The sequence below is a fragment of the Bidens hawaiensis genome, unplaced genomic scaffold (genome assembly GCF_021521415.1).
Source record: "Bidens hawaiensis isolate Kalapana, Puna unplaced genomic scaffold, B.hawaiensis_p1.1 tig00002839_1, whole genome shotgun sequence".
Lineage (NCBI taxonomy): Eukaryota > Viridiplantae > Streptophyta > Magnoliopsida > Asterales > Asteraceae > Bidens > Bidens hawaiensis.
In genome coordinates this window covers 2,549,589-2,564,177 of record NW_027491153.1, presented here as the reverse complement: position 1 = coordinate 2,564,177, position 14,589 = coordinate 2,549,589, and the positions used below count along the sequence as shown (strand labels likewise).

General features: G+C 35.9%; 1 pseudogene across 1 annotated transcript; it reads left to right on the top strand.

Annotated features, from left to right (window-relative positions):
* The first annotated feature begins 2,129 nt into the window (after window positions 1-2,129).
* LOC143621359 (phytyl ester synthase 1, chloroplastic-like) lies at window positions 2,130-6,559 on the top strand (annotated as a pseudogene). Its single transcript, XR_013151500.1, has 13 exons — window positions 2,130-2,589; window positions 3,469-3,520; window positions 3,686-3,741; window positions 3,839-3,997; window positions 4,105-4,179; window positions 4,338-4,441; window positions 4,548-4,669; window positions 4,765-4,873; window positions 4,971-5,101; window positions 5,185-5,554; window positions 5,655-5,768; window positions 5,899-5,984; window positions 6,259-6,559. The product of XR_013151500.1 is annotated as a phytyl ester synthase 1, chloroplastic-like (transcript).
* The last annotated feature ends 8,030 nt before the right edge of the window (window positions 6,560-14,589 follow it).

Below are 14,589 nucleotides of genomic sequence, written 5' to 3'. Positions count from 1 at the left end.
TTCATCTGGTGGTTGTAGGATATTTTTTAGGATAAGGTTTAAGGTGTTTATCAGTGTATATGGTCCGAAAACCTGACCAAAACGGAGAACAATCTGGAATATGGGGCTCTAGGCGCCATGCGACCAAGTAAAGGGAAGTTGGCTGCGCGGCTTGGCTTACTCTAAAGGGCCGGTCCGACCGGCTGGTTTTTCCGGTTCAATCCTGATTCGTCCCGGTTTCTCGTGTTAGCTTATTTTGACTCGTTTTTCTCCCTTTTCAACTACGTTCAACTTCCGGAATCTACAAAACACAAATATGTTAGTAGTATACAAATCTTAACTAAAAACGAACAAAAACTAATAAAATATTATATAAAATATACAAGGAAAATATATATAAATATCAGTATATCAGTGGGATTGGGAAGTAGTGTTATCAGTTATCATGGTGGGTCTGTCTGCTTTAAAAGCAACTTCATGCAAAGTGACCAAACACAAGAAACCATGCCTTACAAACCAACACATGTTTATAAAATTTGCTTTTAATACTTTTGGTTTCCTGCCCTAGGCTGTAGTCTGTAGAGATACTTAGGTGGGTCCAACATAGGGGCGGACCTACGGTTTAGCTACGGGGGTCGGCTGTCCCCTATGAAAAAAAAATTTAGTGTTATATATATGATGAATTCTCGATCGACCCTGTGAAATATCAACACCGACCCCAGTAAAACTATTGAAAATAGAGAAGGAAAAAAGATTTAAAAAAAATCATCGGAATTTTTCTGGGAATATTGTAGTTGCAGGTTGGTGCATAAGAAAAGGGAAGATGATAAAAGGAAGATGTAAGTATTTTGTTTTTTAGTTACCTAGGTTAGAATAGGTATAGGTAAAAAAGCACTCTCCTACAATTTATTTTATTTAAGTCATTTAAAAACTATTAAAAAAATACTAAAACAATAAAATATTTTAAATTTAATAATAACTGAAAAGGAATGTCATTGTTCCCGTTTACCTTATTATTTTTAGTATAGGTAGTATTTATTTTTTTTACTTTATTCTATTATTTATTTTAAAATTAATGAAAGGTAATACATTAAAAAAGTAAAAATCAATATTACGAAGTGAAATTACTAGTCTTTTCAACCACAAAAGATTTTATATGATTTTATTTTAATCCAACCTTAACTTTATTTTAATTCAGCGCGTAAGTAATATACCTTTCGATGTCAATTATACTACCATTCAGTTTTATAACTTTATTTATTTATATAATATATTGATTATCTATTTTTACACATACACACTTGTGTATATATATATATATATATATATATATATTATTTTATGCATAACTTGTATATATTTGTTAAGTCATAGACAAAGTTTATCCATATTTATTGTCTATGTAAATCAACGCACTTTTGCTACTCGACTCAAGGCCCCGCTCTTAGGAATGTCAAACTAGATGCGAAAGACTTCCTTAAAAATGTCAAACTATGTTATGGTAAGATTTCATAAAAACGAAAACTCATTAAGAAGAACTTTAGATGTATTGTATTTTAACTACGATTGTTTTAATGACGTTTCTGGTACATTTTTTGGTTATATGATATTTTGTTTGATTGTCCTCTTTTTATATGACCCGGCCCGATTTGACCCGACCAGAACGGCCTAACCGGACCGAAATTTTTTTTATACCGATAGTCAACTAAGTATCGACCAAAAATTTCCGACCCCTGTGAAAAAATCTTCTGGATACGCCACTGGTCCAACGTGTCATGTATAGCAATGTTTTGACCCCAAGATTTAAAGATTTATGAATATAATTTTCAAAAGACTTAGTGTGTCTATTCAAGAAGAACTAGCGGGTGCAGCTTGTTACCCGTCGCCTTCTATTTTGATGTAAAAGTTGAAATTGACATGGAAACGGATATATCATCATTATTGATCCGGCCTGTTTTCTGTTTGTGTTATTTGCAATGCATTAGCAGATATCCAGTTTTAGATTCTTATTGATACCTTTTCCCACCAACATATAATAATTATTATAATCTCTCTCATTCATACTGAATGGTACATGAAACCCGCATTTCATTTACATACGTAATTTGCACCCTTTTCTTTTAGGATTCTTCTTAGTGAGTTTATACCAAATATTAATCTGACATCCCTAACATTGCTTGAATCATAGAGGAGAGCCTTGATATTGTTTTTTTTTTCTTTGGGCCAATTTGCTTGCAGATAATGGCATCAATTCATGTGAGTAATTCCAATGTTCCATTCAAACCCTTTTCACTCGAAACGAAAACCATAGGCTGCAACATTCGTGTGTTCTTGCTATGTGTGTAGCTAGAGATAATCCAGTATCATTAACATCAAAATCCCTTAAGATCAATGGCGTTGACAGGAAGAGTACTATTGAGGAGGTACAAAATGTTCCTGAAGAGTTAAAGCCTTTGTGGGATGATGGTTACGGGACTCGAAGAATTAAGGATTATGCTGAAACTGCAATGAATTTGATTAAGTATGATCATGGAGGGCCACCTAGGTGGTTTTGTCCGGTTGCATGTGGCTTACCCTTAAAAAATTCTCCTGTTCTTTTGTATTTACCTGGTAATCAATTGATATTACATGCATAGTTTTTCACTTTGTTTAACTTTGAAAAAAAACAAAACAAATTGACAAATCTCTTGTTCTTTCTTTCTTGATTTACCGAATTACACAACTTTAGATATGGTAACTAATAAAAGGATTGACACATGTTATGTGATTTTGGCATCTTCATGTGATTCATGCTAGCTTTTTCTACACAGTTTCAACATTTTTCACAAATTTAACATGTACTTTGTATGCTATTTAAACTTTTTACATGTTTAAGTGGTACAACCAAAAGAAAAAAAATCGGGTAGAAGAGGGTAAAATGACCACATCACGGTATAGTTGGTGCTAGAAAACCAAGATCACGTAGGAGCGAATGTCCAAAAAGCAAAATCACAGAGGCTGACCAAAAGATAAAATCACATCAAATCGCATAAATCGTTGGCATAATTTTGTGAGACATGTAGATAAATTATTATGTAAGAATGCTAAATCACGGATGTAGTTCCATTTTTATTGGTTGAGAATGCTAAATGGAGAGACATGTGATCGGGACTGACTGTGGCTGGGCAAATATTTGGAACCATGCCAAGCCGACGACATGTCGTGGGGAACCCTCGTACTATACAGTCATACAGACAACATTATGTCGTCACAATAGCCCTTGTCACGCCATGGATGCAATTTCTTGTAGTGCGCAAAATTACTCATTCCTTTCTACAACCAACTTTGTAATGCACGATGAATTCATGAAAATAGAATTGTCACATATGAACATACTTTTATGATGAAAGTTTGAAAGTGTTATCTTATTTAACAAAATTGTAAATTTATTTAGGTCAGTTGGGTGTAAAAGATCTTTTACTCCATAATTGGATGTGATAATTTATGTAGGAATGGATGGTACTGGAGCTGGCCTTGTTGTACATGAGAAAGCTCTTGGAAAGTGAGTTACACTCATCTAAAAGATCTTTATGATCATTTTGATATGTAATTGAGTAAATCAAAATCTTAAAAGTATATATTATATAAGAATGCAAATCTATTTGCTCTACGGAATCTTTTGACTGATTTTAGATAACTTAAATAGATTGGTTATCATCAATGACAGGATTTTTCATGTTCAATGCTTGCATATTCCTGCTTCAGATCGAACGCCATTAGAAGGTTGTTTTCGCCTCATGCATTGTAACATTCTATATAGTTGGAACCATCTACTAACTCTAAAGTAGTTTCATAATTAAACAAACTACTTTTCGCGAAGGTCTGATTCAAATTGTGGAAGAAATTGTGATGATTGAGCACACCACATCCCCGGATAAACCAATTTACTTGCTTGGTGATTATTTTGGAGCAAACTTAGCACTTGCGGTGGCTGCTCGTAATCCTACAATTGACTTAATACTTATATTAGCAAACCCAGGTCAATCTGTTTCCTTTATTTGCTTGTTCATATATCTTTTATAAGGGTGCTGTCATTCTCATACATGAATGCATGTCAGAAAGTGACTAGAATTCCATTAATTTCAGCAACTTCCTATGAGACGTCGCTAGCAGACCCTTCAATATCGTTCCTCAGGGACATGCCTATGAGCCCCATTCTAAGTAGGTTATTGTTAATTTAAGATTCAAACTTGAACTTACTAGGATCTTCATTTGTTTTCTAAAATTTGGGTCACAAATTAGCCATTTTACAATCTTGACGAAACATTTGTAATGCGGATCATATCCTCGATCTTTCTAAGTTTATGTATTCCGGCTAGGTGATTTTGTAAACATGGCATTGGCTGAAATCATTGATGCAAATTATTTCTCATTTCTTTGGAAATTGTTTGGCAACCTTGCAAAAGATCTGCCAATTTTTTCTGTAAGAAGTACTTGTTCTTCAGTTACTATTGATTATCAGTTTTAATATGTTTCTCCCCGGTCTCTATCATTTATGTTAATTGAAGTTTTAATACTTGTTTGGATAGGTGGCGGCCAGAATATTACCCAAAGACACTCTTACATGGAGGTTGAAGCTAGTTGAAACGGCTGCTGCTTATGCTAATGCTCGTCTCCATGCTATTACAGCTCAAGTACTTGTGCTTGCTAGGTTTCCTTCTTTTAATAATGCAAATCATAGTTTAGTTCTCGCACGTGGTATATTTCTTTCTGGAATCTAAGATATCTAACAAACATGGATTTCAGTTGGAAGGATAACTTCATGCCAAGTAAAAATGAAACCCAAAGGCTTTCAAGATTAATAAAGAATTGCAGCGTACATGTGTTTGAAGGCAATGGGCACACAATCCTACTGGTATCAAGTAACTGATCTCTTTGTGTCTAACAATAAAACTAATACCATAGAGGTTATGGTAAAGTAGCTGCAATAGATCTTTCTTATTCGTGCGCAGGAGAGCGGTGTTAATTTGTTGTCTGCTATCAAAACTACTCATACATATCGTCACTCTTCTAAGTACGATCTATTAAAGGATTATTTGCCTATGAGTAGGACAGAGTTCAAAAATATGCCCCTGGAAAGTTGGTAATTTAGTAAAGTTAACAACTTGTTTTCTGGTAAGCTTTATAGATTGAAATGTGATATGTATTAAAAATAATACGATGCAGGTGGTACCGTCTTTGTATCAGCGCAGCAGTGTTTTCAACAATGGAGGATGGAAAGATAGTGAGAGGCCTTGAAGGGATTCCTGATAAAGGGCCAGTTTTAGTAGTTGGTAATCACATGTTATGGGGATTTGACGCCTTTACTGTTGTGTTAGAGTTTTTGAGGGAAAAGAAAATCACACTTCATGGTTTAGCCCATCCAGAATCTTATCAGTATCATGTTGATAATGAGATGGTTATGCTTCCTTATACGGATTTTGTGAAGACAATTGGTGCATTTCCGGTTTCCGCTAGAAACCTTTTCAGATTGTTATCAAGAAATTCATATGCCTTACTTTATCCTGGTGGTGCGCGCGAGTCTCTTCATCGTAAGGTGTTTTACTTCTTCTCACTCAAAGAAAGGAGTGTTGTTCTTTTTCTTTCTTTCTTTTTCTTTTTTAATATTCTTAGTAACTTTCTTCTATGAATAACAGGGTGAAGCTTGTAAGTTATTTTGGCCCGATAAACAAGAATTTGTAAGAATGGCAGTGAAACTTGGGGCCACCATTATACCATTCGGAAGCGTTGGGGAAGATGATCTATCAGAAGTAACAAAACATTCTTTTTACTGATTTAATTGACTCAACTTTATCTTCCTAAACAAACTAGTTTTCGTCTTAATTCTTGATTTATAAGTTATTTCATGTTGATGCTCACTAGTTAATCTACTGTTGCCAGCTAATAATTGATTACAATGACATGAAGAGAATCCCATTATTTGATCATATGGTGAATGATTATAATCAAGGGAGGAAAAACCTAAGGTGAATATATACTTGCCACTATTTATCAAGGTCACTTAATTTTATTTTTTTTAAATAGTTTTAATATATATATTTTTTTCACAACATTGGAACACATATATAATAAAAGTTGAGTGATTTTAGAGGAACAAGAAAGTGATTTTAGTAGAACAATTGGGTGAGTTTTTCTTATACTTTTAACCCATAAACCATTCATTTTGGGTGGTATGCTGCAGTTAGTCAAGTTGTTTTTTTAAGACATAATGATCATTTTGGTGATCTTCTTTGATGATAGGGAGGGGATGAAAGGAGAGATTGCTGAGCAACCACTTCATATTCCTATATTTTTGCCCAAGGTACCGGGTCGATACTACTTTTTGTTCGGCAAGCCCATACAAACAAAAGGAATGAAGCATATGTCGGATGACAAAGATTATTTGCGAGAGTTATACTCGCAAATAAAATGTGATATCGAAAAGAACATCGCTTATCTGTTAACAAAGCAAGAGGATGATCCTTACAGAGGTGTTTTCGAGAGATTCTTGTGGGTAATGGATTATGGTTCTTTCGATCACATTCCCTCTTTTGAGCCATGAACATAGTTACTCGTGTGTGTATGTTGCTATAAATAAGTTAGACTTCATCATGATTCTTGCATTATATTGGCATATTTGGTTTCATTAATTCATGGTACTTGGACTAACAACTTTTAAAAAAACTCTTAAATATGAACTAATCTATACATTTTGTGTAAGAAATTAACGTAGACTAGCAGGAAATAAGGAATCAATCAATCATACCTGTTAGAGTGAGATCGGTATCATACCGATACCAGTACCGAAAATACCGATCCCAAAAATCACAAATTCTTGGTACCGGTATTGAAGGTAAAAATTCGGGAAATACGGGTACCGTACCATACCGGTACCGTACCGATCCCGAAACTCAAAACTTTGGTACTGATTTGGTACCGACGGTACCAAATCGGTACTGGTACCGAATTTGCTCATCCATAATACCCAATATTTCCCACAAATAGCCTAAGCTATCAACAGGGTATGAGGAGGGTGAGATGTAGACAAACCTTGCCTCTATCCCTAAGGATAGATTTGTTGCTTCTGGCGAGACCCCAACTCGAAAGTAAATAGATAGACAAATGCAATAAAATAAAATTATATAGAATAAACAAATAGCAGTATATAAATAAAAAACAAAACAATATGATATTAGTAAGTTTCGAGCAACATTTCATTATAGGTAGACTAAAACAAAACCAAGGTAAAATTAAGCAAATAATAATAAATAGTAAACAACAAAAACAACAACAACAACAACAACAATAATAATAATAATAATAATCATAATAAAAATAAAGGTCATAACAAGAAATAGCCCTTCCTTGGGTCTACCTCTACCCCACCTCCCCTCTATAATACGAGTTTCCACTGATCTAGCGGAAGCCGTTGTTTGTCTCTTTTTTACATGTCCAAACCATCTCAATCTGCCTTCCCTTATCTTATCTACTATACTAGCTACCCCTAGTCTTTCCCGAAAAACCTCGTTTCTTATTCGGTCTAACCTTGTGTGCCCACACATCCACATTAGCATCCTCATCTCTGCTACCTTCAACTTACGCATATGTGTCTTCCTGATGACTCAACAATATGTTCCGTATAGGAATAAGGAATAAGGATATTAGAAGAATAAGGAATCAAAACGAAACTAGACATTTTCCTTCTTACCTGGAAAACAATGTAAAGGCGAATCAAATCTTGATTGATGAATGATGCTTTCTTAACCCTAATAAAAAGGTGTTACCGGGTTATGACTTTTTGGTAGTGTTCAACACTATATCTTTAATAGAATTAATTTAGGATAAATCAACAAGATTTGTCATTATAATTTGAATTGGGAGGATATAAACACATTAATAATTTTGATAATAAATGAGACACACATGAAACTGAAACAAAGATTAGCTTGACATGTTTGAAGATAATAATCGAATGATCGTTTCTCATACAATGTGCGGCGTTAGTGTAGCGAAAACCAAGGTCTTGGATCTCCAGGTCTACCAAGGGCAACTGATGAACCTTCTTGATGTCACATTTGCCCAAGCTAAGAAGTTCATGCTCATCAAAAAATTGAAGCTCGACTCCACTGTTGTAGTACACAAGAGCTTCACCGGTCTTGTGATAAAAGCTCCACCCATTCAAAGGATTAAACATATCATCGTCGAAAGCATCACCGTGATAAATGATATGGCCAGAGCAGATGTTATACAGCTTCCCAGTGAACTCATTTACCTTTGTGGGGGTGGGTGAACTTCTTGCCTTTGTTGACGACCTTGTAATCTTCAAAGCTCTTCTTGGATTGCTTTTGTACCGGCTAGCAAACCTTGTGGCTTTATACTCTTGTCGTGTGTAACATCCCAAAATTTCAAGTAATAATATTTTATATTATTTCTTATAGTAATCGAGTTTACTTGATTTGGCAAAGAAATAATAAAATAATAAAGGGAAGATAAGTAGACTAATTAAAGGGAATTAATCATGGACCAAAAAGGAAATATGGGCTTTAGGTCCATGGGCTTAATCCATCTTATCCATCTACACACTCCAAACACACCCACATCATACTACATACGGCCGCAAGAGAGAAAGAAGGGATCCGAGACCGAAATCAAGCCAAATATAGATAGATCTTCATATACAAGATATATACAAGATCATAGTTCATAAACAAACTAACCCGAAGCCCAAATACACTTAAAGGTATGTGCTTTAACCTTAAAGGTTACGTTTTTGTGAACGGTTTGCCATGAAACTTAACCCTAGAGTAGATCGGGTCTAGATGTTTCATAAAAATGCAAACTTGATGATTTAAAATGAACTTAATGGACTTATGACAACATACGACTCATATATGAACCCTAGATCTAGCCTATAACGTTTTAGAACTATAAAGGTTTACACTTTATGACTAAAATGGGTTAGATCTTGAAGCCGTGATGATAATGGGTGTAAAATGGGTATGAATGATAGAGAAAAGTGGTTAAGATCATGATATGAACCTTAAAACAGTTAACTGAGCTAGGTAAAAGTGATAAAGATAGAAAGATGAGCTGAATACACCTGACCTGAGAGTTCTCGGTCCAAGTTGAGGGTTCTCGGTCCAAACTGAGGGTTCTCGGCTAAGACTGAGGGTTCTCGGTCACTCTATGAAGTTCTCGGTCAACCTAAGTTTTCGGCCAAACATGGGTTCTCGGTCAACAGGGGTTCTCTGCCCTAAGTTCTCGACCACCCACTTTTGTGTCTGGGCCTGAACCCAGTTAGGCCTAGATACTTTAATGGGCAGTTGGGCCTGACTTAATTAAATCCGCAAGCTTTAAGCCCATAACCTATCTTAAGCAAAACTAACCCATCATTTAGAATAATCAAGAAAAGCCCAATTAAGAGAGTGTGTTGGTTAATTAAAATACCAACTTAATTAATTATATGGTAATTAACAAATATATATTTAACAGTTAGCCGGGCTCAGTTAAAGAAGGGGATAACGATTAACAGCGAGCGTAATCCAGGTGAGTTTCTAGCCCCATTTCCGTGTTATGTTTTCAGGGCTGTGTGCATACTCGATGTGTTTGTTAATACATTTATCCTAAGTGATAAGTGTATATCTTATGTGATTATGTGAAGGTTAGGAATGATGGCTTGTCAATACGTGAATGATCTTCGGATATTGCACGTGCTGACAAGTTTTAGTGCTATGTTTAATGAAGGTAAAGTATGCATGCTTATATGTGAATGTTATAAAGTTAATAAAAGAAGGTTAATGTATGGTTGCATGGTACGAAGAGGGAACCGGGCCCTAATAATACTCGAGGAAAGAGGGAATCCTACTAATATTCGAGAACTAGGGAACCGAACCCTACTAATATTCGAGGAAAGAGGGAACCGGGCCCTAATAATACTCGAGGAAGGAGGGAACCGGACCCTAATAATACCCGAGGAAGGAGGGATCCGGGCCCTAATAATACCCGAGGAAGGAGGGAACCGGGCCCTAGTAATACCCGAGGAAAGAGAGAACCGGACCCTAATAATATTCGAGGAAGTAGGGCGTAATGCTCTTTATCACGTAAGATATGAATGTAAGTAAGTATGAATGAAAGTATGAAAGTATGAATGAAAGTATGTAAGTATGAATGTATTTTATGATGTATGTTTAACTAGAACTCACTCAGCGTAGCTGACTTTTAGCATGCACGCAGGTGAGTAGGATGAGGCAACTCGCTTGAGGGGAACACGTGGCATTGAATAAGAGGCTGGCATCGGAAGACCCAAGTCGTTTATTAGTTTATGTTTTAAAGACAATATATATTTATTAAGACAAGATATGGATTTATATGTATGTTTTATTGACAGTTTTTATTAACTCTGATTATTAGAACTATGTTAAAGAGTAAATCCAACGTCCAAATGTGAGGCACCGGTAATGGAGCCCTACATCGTGCAAAGTAGATCAGGTCTATTTCTAACAAGGTGTGCAGTTCAGGGTGGCGAAGATACATCATATCACTGTTTTCCCTTCGGATTACCCATTGTTCATTGATATGGTCCCATTTGCTTAATTGAATGAACTAGCATCATGATATGGATCATTCGGTCACAAAAATTCCACTAATAATTAATGCCAATGAACTTTCTCTTTTTGAAGGTAGGTGTTTCAACAATGGCTAGAGCACGTGTCACTTCAGGCTCTAAGATTGCCTGAGAAGGGCCAACAGTGTCAACCAGGTTCATAAAGATAATCAGCCACATACACCGATTCAACACTTCCCACAATAGGAGATAGAGGACCCGAAGACATGTTGTCTTCTATACATTTAAACTGCTCTTCAACCATATTCTCCATGTCTTGGCTCTCCTTGAGACGTTGTTCAGACTCAGGATCAGCAAACTGCATTTTAACATCGTAAGAAGCGGTTTCACCCTCTTGGTTTCCAACATCGACATCACTATCACCACCACCATCATCATTATTGTCATCATCATCGTAAGAATCGTGCACGTCATCATCATAATCGTCATCATCAGACTCGTTAAACTCATCATTGTCTGACTCTTCTTCCTCCACCACCACAGTCTTTTGTGATGCAGTACCATATGTACCACCAACGGGATCACCACCTTCACCACCATAGGCACATCATCATTAGACGCTTCCTCTCTACTGTCCCAACTGCTGAAGAACTTTGGCAATCTCTTCTTCAACCCCTCCATATCATCAACCCCAAACTCGATCAAATCATAATTGTAACACCCCGACTTTAAGTGGAATACGCCTGAGTGCAACGTAGAGATAACTCACAAGCTCGTAACAATATTTATAGTGATAATATATTTATTTTATTCCATAATTTTGCAAGTACACAAATAGTATGATAATAAGACAAACGACATTACATCTAAATGAAACAAATATTATTCAGTGAAATAATCCTAAGGCATAACTAGTTTTCTTATCCTGTCACTTCATCGTATTAATCTGCAGCACATTTAAAGTAATATATTTTGGCAACAACACATTTTGATGAGATTTCATAAGTTTTGATAAATATAATACGCAACCTTGCTCGATTGACTTGTCACATGTAATAAATCTTATCATATTGTAAATGATAACAAGTATGAAATAACGCTCAACCTAGGGGAATGATAACCACCATTTTGTCCAACTAGGACATAGAATAGGTGGCGTGTCACACCCCATATTAGGCTTGGGCATGCAACCAACAGTTAGTACCACATTTGTAAATAAATCAGAGTTAGCGGATTAAAGCGGAAAATAAGTTTGCATGGATTAAAATATTATATTTACAAATCAAAAGACGGGATTATAAAATACACGTTAATGTTTTACAAAAGGTTACTTGTTTATATTAAACCACCATTACATATTTATAATGTTTAACAAATATATCTGAGCCATCAGATCATATACCATCCACTTTGATTCTTCAAGGGGCTAATCTTCTTACCTGTAAAATGTTTAGAAAATACGTCAGCAACACTTGCTGGTGAATAAACTGACGCGTAAAACATTTCTTTACTTGATTACCCCTCGAGACATAACTTAGGTCTGGCCCATTGTGGCTTAGGAATAATCAAGTTTTAAAAACAAATCACAATTATAAACTTAAGATCTACACAAACCACTCAGCAAACATCGCAGCGTTCGACATTACTTAGGTACCATCAGCATACACATGATCACCCTCACTCGGACGTAACTTAGGTCCGGCCCATCGTGGCGGAGGCTCATGACCAGGTGTGGTGCGGTGTGCCCACCGACTTTTTACTACATATGTACGGATCCAAACAAACGTACACGACAGCCTGAGGGCTAGCGATTACTTTTGTTGATAACGTTTTAGAGATACGTAATCTCATGTAATTTCATTTATTTGACTCGATTAAAACAAGTTTATAAAAGTTGGGCGTATTCACCTTTCTTGAAAATATCAGCTTCAATACACTGACCGGTCCTTCCTTGTTATTTCGGACCTATAGTACGAGTATAACCTTTTACTAATGCCATATCTTTAATCCGGCTTAAGACCTTTAGTCTTTTTTGTATAATCTTTACCTCGATTATATTTTCTTTTTAAACTCTTAGTTTAAATATATTTTCTATTCTTTTACAAGTTAAACCTCTAGTTTTACTTGTTTTACTTTCTTAAACACTACGTTTCTTCTTCTTGAAGAAACGTATACTTTAGTTTACTTATTATTTAAGAATAATAATAATAATAAAATTAAATAATATTTATAACAAAGAATCACATTATACTTGTATCTCTTTCTTTTATATCTCTTTGTTATATTTTCTTTTTTTATTTTCGAGGTATCGAGTATATTTTCGACTTAGGGTTTTAAGCCTTTAATAAAATTTTATTATTATTTTATTCGGGCATTATGCATACCTTGTTTCGCTTATACAACCCTAGATACTTGGGCAGCACTTCGACGCCTTTACTTCTCTCGATCTTTCTTGATCAACACCTTCTTTGACACGTTTATCGAGGCACACCAATCATCGTCTCTTGTTTGGCACGTACTTCGAGGTAGTCGGCGGGTCGTCTCCTTGGTGACACGAACTTCAAGATGTCGTCGTTTGGTATGTGGTACGAATTACGAGGTACGTCGGGATTGGGTACGGATTATGAGGTGAGTTCGGTGGCACGTTTTACGAGGTGATTTCTAGAGTGAGAGAGAGTATTCTAGAGAGAAAGAGTTATGAAATTTTGGTGTGAAGAATGGGAGGGTCGATGGCCTCCTTTTATAGGCAAATCAGGGGACACATCGCGATACGCGATGGTCCCTTGATCATAGCGGTCGCGTATCGCGACATAGGTGGACTGAGTCACCCATAGGCTCGCCACATGGCGCCACGTGGCGGTCGCGGTGCCACGTGGCAGACTTTGCGCCACATGGGGACACGTGGCGGGACATGTGTCCCTGTGTCAGACCACGTCATCACTATACGCGATGACGTTAGGTCTAAGCCGTCGCGTATCACGATCGGACTTACAAACAGAATTTTCATTTTAATCCTCGGAGTTTAAAAATTGGCAATTTTGATCCAAAATTTTTACGATTTTTCATGGCGCAGGTACTTCCCGTCGGAACTTCCCGCTTCGATGTTTGATGTACCAACCATAAAGCGATAAATACATTGCACATAATACACGTATGATAACCATAAACAATATGAAAGAATATTATTAACAAGCATGACATAATGGCGAATCGATTTGTAAAGCGGATAACTAACGAGATAAAAATTGTGACGTGCTACACCCCAAGATATTAAAAGCAAAAGAAAAGGGGTTATGAAAAACTCACTTGTTAAAGTAAGCGAGCGAAAGTGAACTAAGCATTTAAGCGAGCTGAACCGGACAAGTTCGGTTCGACGAGCTGCCCTAGAAAATAAATTCTTGATTCAAATAATGGACATAAAGTATTAAAGACGACGACAAGTTTTGTTCAAAGTTTTGATTTTTTAGAGTTTATAACGAAAAATATATTTTTCCCTCTATAATTGGTTTAGTAATGTTTTTGACATATAAATACCCAGGTTGGTAAAATAAATTAAGAATTTGGGTTGCGATATTTGTTAATCAACTTTTATGAGTTCGGCCGTTCAAGAAAGTTAAACGGCCTAAAAAGTAAGAAAATGGTTTAAGCGAGTGGTTCGTTTTTAGTCGGATCCGAACCCGGTTTTTATGTCAGATTCGTTTTCATCATGTTAAAAATATTATCCTTTGGTTAGAACTTTAGCAGTTTATGTTTCAAGTTATATGTAGAAAAACAACCAAACTTTGTCCAAAATATACATAAGCAAGTTGAGTTCGTTTTCGGTCAGACGAATGTCGTTGAAAAATATTTTTAACATAGCATTACGTCCTAAACAAACTAAACTCTCTGAAAAATCACATGCTAACCAGAGGTGTGAACACAAGACAAAAAGAATAAACTTGAACTTGTGCGGCTTGACTTCCTTGGTCAAACTTGGACTTTGTACAAATTAAAGAGCTAGAATATAATTGGGAGTGAAATGAGTTGTG